The sequence below is a fragment of the Acipenser ruthenus genome, unplaced genomic scaffold (assembly GCF_902713425.1).
Source record: "Acipenser ruthenus unplaced genomic scaffold, fAciRut3.2 maternal haplotype, whole genome shotgun sequence".
In the NCBI taxonomy this organism is placed as follows: Eukaryota; Metazoa; Chordata; class Actinopteri; order Acipenseriformes; family Acipenseridae; genus Acipenser; species Acipenser ruthenus.
Genome location: NW_026708101.1, coordinates 5,890 through 11,675, shown reverse-complemented (window position 1 = coordinate 11,675; position 5,786 = coordinate 5,890). Strand labels below are relative to the sequence as shown.

Genomic DNA, 5,786 nt, shown 5'->3' with positions numbered 1-5,786 from the left:
CTTTTGCTCAAACACCTAACCACCATGATTCTCAGAACCCCGGTAAGCTTAATTCTTATTTTTTATTTAGTAATGTTTTAAGAAAAACTGTTGTGGCTGAGTGGTTAAGGCGATGGACTTAAGATCCACTTGACTCAATTGTCAGCGTGGGTTCAAATCCTACCAACAGTAATTATTTTTATTTCAAACTCTTTACATTTATAAATATTTAATGTTTATAAGCACTTGTTAAATACAAGGGGTCTGTTATATATATATATATATATATATATATATATATATATATATATATATATATATATATATATTCCATACTCCTATATAAAATCCACGCCCCCTCATTATATATTCATAAATCCACTCTCACTCATTATATATTCATATATTCACACATAAGGTCAAAAGGTCCCTAAAAGGTCAAAAAGGTCATCAATCAAACTTTTGACATAAGCTATAGTAATATTACTACTCATGGGTTCAATCACCATACTGGCCAGAGCTTTGGTAACGGAACCATGGTGTGTTCTACTTTTTTTCTTGTAAGCGTACTGTCAAACCTTTCATCTTTCACATTGCTCTAGGTGCTGTTTTGAATGCTCACCATAACTGTTGTGTTAAAATCTTGTCAGCCCAGCCAACACACAGAAATCAATTAATCCATCAATCCATCCATCCATCCATCTATCCATCCATCCATTATCATTAACCGCTTAATCCTTTACAGGGTCGCGGTGAGCCGGAGCCTAACCCAGCATACACAGGGCGCACGGCGAGACTACACCCTGGACGGGACACCAGTCCATCGCAGGGCACACAGAAATCCAGTCACATTGTAATAATGTGCAGGAGCATTGGTTGTTCAGTGGTAGAATTCTCGCCTGCCACCCGCAGGGAGGCCAGTCGAGAATAGGTGTAACAGAGAATCCAGCTGCAGAAGCCTGTTTTCAGGGTTTGTTTTTTTGTCCCTGGGCATTACACATCATTAGCACTGGGAGACTGGAATAAACACGCCTTTATTGTTAACTATTTAACTTTTTGCTGCACAATATTATTATTATTATTATTATTATTATTATTATTATTATTATTATTATTATTATTATTATTATTATTATTCTTAGCAGACACCCTTATCCAGGGCGACTTACAATTATATTTCTGTTACTTAGCTTATCTTGTGTATATATATAACAATTTACAGTATTATCATAAGTTTAACCTATATGATAATAATAATAACAGTAATACTGGAAGCACTGCAGAGACTGACATAACTCAGCACACTTAAAGACTATAATACGTAAATATAATGATCCAGAAATCATTAGGATATTTTTTATGCAAATTAAGCTATTTACAGTATAAAACATTAAACAAAATACATAAAATATAAAAAGCAACAACATAATGCATTATATATATATAAGAACATAAGAAAGTTTACAAACGAGAGGAGGCCATTCAGCCCATCTTACTCGTTTGGTGATATATATATATATATATATATATATATATATATATATATATATATATATATATATATATATATATATATATATATATATATATAGCTCAAAGAGCCAGCTGCCCAACGTTTTGATATGTTGTACATATCTTTCTCAAGGGAGCCTGTGTTTGAATCAAAACATTGGAGGTATTTATAGGTTTTTGACGGCATGACAACTACTTCTTATTGTTTACATTCAAATCCATGATTTATTCTTACATGTAATTGTGTTCTATATATTGTGACATCATTTTTACTTCTATCTTTGAATCTGTATTAATTATAATTAACACTACTTTATATAAACTTATATTTTTATTATATCATGCAATGCTGGCTCTGAGGATCAGTCTTGATCTGGCCTCCCCAGCGCATCAGCATGCACAACTTTTGAATTAATTTTGTTTATTTATTTAAATGTTATATATTTATTGAAGTTAATTAGTTCATTCTTTTCTGTTGAATCCCGCTGGCATAATCGTGTTCAGTCTATTTATCCATTTACTTTCTTGTATTCTTCAATATGTCGCATTGTCTAATTTTAGCTGTTCTAATACTACAAACTTTACATCATTTATGTCATGTCCCTGACTGGTGAAGTGCTGTACTATTGGTTCATTCATTTTTTTATTTCTAATTAATGAAAGGTGATTCTGAATTCTTTTAAGTAGTTCCAGTGTCTCCAACATATTTGATTTCATCACATTTTTCACAGGCTATTCAGTAAACAACATTGCTATTTTTACAGTAGGTGTTAGTTTTTAGTGGATATGTGGTGTTCTTATGTTTAATTATATTTTTACTTTTGTCCATGTATTTACACACTTTACATCTACTAGTGCACATGTTCGTAGAACCTATTTTGTCAATTATTATTTTATGTTCACTGTGAACTAAAATATCACCTAAATTAGCTTCTCTTTTGAATTCTACAACTGGGGCCTTAAGAAATACTTTTTTTAAATTTTTCTGAATTATGTAGAATCAGCAAGTGTTTCCAAACTATCTTAGAAATATTGAGCAAAAGTTTAGAGTAAGTCATTACTAATGGGACTCCTTTGACCTTTTTATCTCTATTTTTATAATCTAGTAGATCATCTCTTTTTAGTTTATCCACTTTTCTTAAGTCCGTCTCTATAATTCTTTCTTTGTATCCTCTTTTTTTAAGATGTGTTTTTAATACATTTCTTTGTTTTACATAGTCACTTTCTTTTGAGCATATTCTTCGTATTCTTATTCCTAGACCCTTTGGGATTGCCCTTTTAGTTTGTGTCGGATGTGCAGAGGACATGTGTAAATACGGGTGCATGTCAGTAGGTTTACAGAAGAGGTCAGTCTCAATTGAACCTTCTTCAAGTTTTACTGTGGTATCTAAAAATTCTATTTATTTTCTTGTCCATCAAAGGTCCACCTTAATATTACTGTGTTTTTCATTTGCCATACACTGTGTGTGTGTATATATATATATATATATAGTATATATAGTATAGACAGCAGGGAGGGGGTTAAAGCCTCCCTGAGGAAAACATGTGCGTAGGCACGTTTGTTTAATTGTTTAATTTAATTGTTTCATTGTTTTAACTGTTTTATTGTTTAATTATCCTCCAGGTGCAGGGTATAAAGGACAGGCAGTTAGATTACTCAGGGCTGCTGTGGAGGAGAAGGAGGCAGGAGAGGTGCTATGCTTCCTGGAAGTCGTGAGGTGAAGAGTGTGCTGTATGAAACCTGTGTGGTTTTTGTTTATTGTGTTTGGCGGGGAAACGGCTTAGCCGTCCTGCGAGTTAGTCAGGGAATAATCTGTGTAGTCAGCGCTCCAAAATCGGAGTTAGGTGTTTATTTTGTGTTTGTTTTATTTTGTGTTTAATTAAAAAGAATTGCGCATAAGCGCTGAAAAATCAGTCTGCTGTGCTGGGTCAAGTTTTTAAAGGGCCAACGAACCCGAGCCGCAAGGCTCATGTTACAATAGACACACACATATTGCATATTATTTATATATGTAGTTGCACATTTGGCCAACGTGGAATAACCTGTGAGAGTTTATGGAATATTTCTAGACCATCAGTCTGCAAAGACAATTTTTCAGAGTCTGTTTTTGTAAAATGTAAAATAAAAATGCCAGAATCCTTTGTTCTGAAAACACTTGAAAGAGTTCCCACCTAATCACTATCTCTGTGTTACCTCAAATAAACAAACTGCAAATTCAAGAACTTTCCATTCACTTCTGTAGAATCTCCATTTGTACTTTTTTTTGTAAATCTATCTGTGAGTGAGTGAGCACATGCTTTTACTTTTAAATGAATACATTATAATTGTCCAATAACCAAGCTGGTTAAACTATAATGCTTATTATTAGGAGTTAAAGAATAAACCATGTGTAACATTAATAGATTTAAATGTTAACTAAATATATATTTACAATACAGTATTTTGATATGTCCAAGCAACAACTATATTGATGTTGTGTGTGTCACTGGGGTAAGTTATAAGTTATAAGTTATAACACCTTGGTAGCGCAGACAAGGAAGCCAGACAAAGTAATTATCAAAAAGAGGTTTATTAATTGTATTCTAAAACTATTAAAAGCAATCAAATTTAACTATGCAAAAACACACTATTAAAATGGCTAAGCACATAAGCAGGGGTGGAAATAAGACTCCCATTGTATAGCAGTAGGAGCCATTTCGGGTTTTCTGACCTGCAGGCTTGTTTTTTCCAGCTACTTTAGTACAGTTTATACAAGGGCCTGCAGTTAGTAAAACCTGAAATGGACCAAACTGCTATGCATTAGGAGTCTTATTTCCATCCCTGCATATGCAAGTAACAATAAAAGTAATAGCTAATTCAATAGCAGCAAAGTTAACAGTAACTATAGCAATAGTATTCAAAATTATAGTTGTATCAATAGCAGCAATGTTAGCAGTAGCAATAGAAGTAATACAGCTATATCAACAGCAGCAAGAACAACAAAATAATAATAGTTTAGCAACAACTGTATTTACAGTCCTATTTTGAATATGTTGTCCAAGCAACAACTGTATTTATAGTACTATTTTGTCCAACCAATTTTATTTTCCCTTTTCTCATTACATTTAACCAACCTTGAACATAACACTTAAAGAAAGCAGATGGGGAAATATAATTATCTATTCATAGGTTTTTCTTGACGCTGCTTTCCTCTATGGAACTATACGAGCGAAACTACGATTGACTGAAGGACTGTCTGCCCAATGCACACCCCCCTGTTGCTTAGCAACTGTGTCTCCCGTTCCACGGCTCTGCTTGCCAGTGGCTTGCTGCCTGATCTCCCCGTCCTGCCAATTATCTACTGCTTTTATAAATGCGGAAGAATATTGTGAGAGGGAGACCTTGAATTGTAAAGGAGATTCCTTGTTGCAGACTGGAGCTGGAACGCAGAGAGACTTTATAACTTCGTGTAGCACACCAGGAAGGCTGTGTTTGACCGGGGCAGCAGTGTAGAGTAGTGGTTAGGGCTCTGGACTCTTGACCGGAGGATTGTGGGTTCAATCCCCAGTGGGGGACACTGCTGTTGTACCCTTGAGCAAGGTACTTTACCTAGATTGCTCCAGTAAAAACCCAACTGTATAAATGGGTAATTGTATGTAAAAATAATGTGAAATAATGTATAATGTGATATCTTGTAACAATTGTAAGTCGCCCTGGATAAGAGCGTCTGCTAAGAAATAAATAATAAGAAATAAATAATAATAATAATAATAATAATTTCCAACATGAGGTATAGCGTGTTGGGGTTCCCCGGTCAGTGAGCCTGTTAGTTTATTGTTAACGTTGTGTGGTTTATTTGATAGTTGTCCCACTCATGCAGCAAGAAATCCTGTGGTTTATTTGTTATATTTTATTTTATTCTTGTTTTATATATTCATTTTCACGGGGCGTGAGCTGGGGTGAAAGATAAGGCAGAAGAGGCAGAAAGGAGCAGTTAGTAGGATAGAAAGAGGTCACTGACTGAGGGCGACGATGCCAACACATCCCTGGGGCAGAGGACCCAGCAACCGAAACAGGATAGAAAAGATGGTCGCTGACTGAGGGCGGCGATGCCGACACATCTCAGGGGCAAAGGACCCAGCAACCGAAGACAGGATAGAAAAGAGGTCGCTGACTGAGGGCGACGATGCCGACACATCTCAGGGGCAAAGGACCCAGCAACCGAAGACAGGATAGAAAAGAGGTCGCTGACTGAGGGCGACGATGCCGACACATCTCAGGGGCAAAGGACCCAGCAACCGAAGACAGGATAGAA

At 35.4% G+C, this 5,786-nt stretch overlaps 1 non-coding gene across 1 annotated transcript; it reads left to right on the top strand.

Moving 5' to 3' along the window:
* Positions 1-86: 86 nt before the first annotated feature.
* trnal-uaa (transfer RNA leucine (anticodon UAA)) lies at positions 87-171 on the top strand. The gene has a single exon. It is a non-coding gene; the product is annotated as a tRNA-Leu (tRNA).
* Positions 172-5,786: the final 5,615 nt, after the last annotated feature.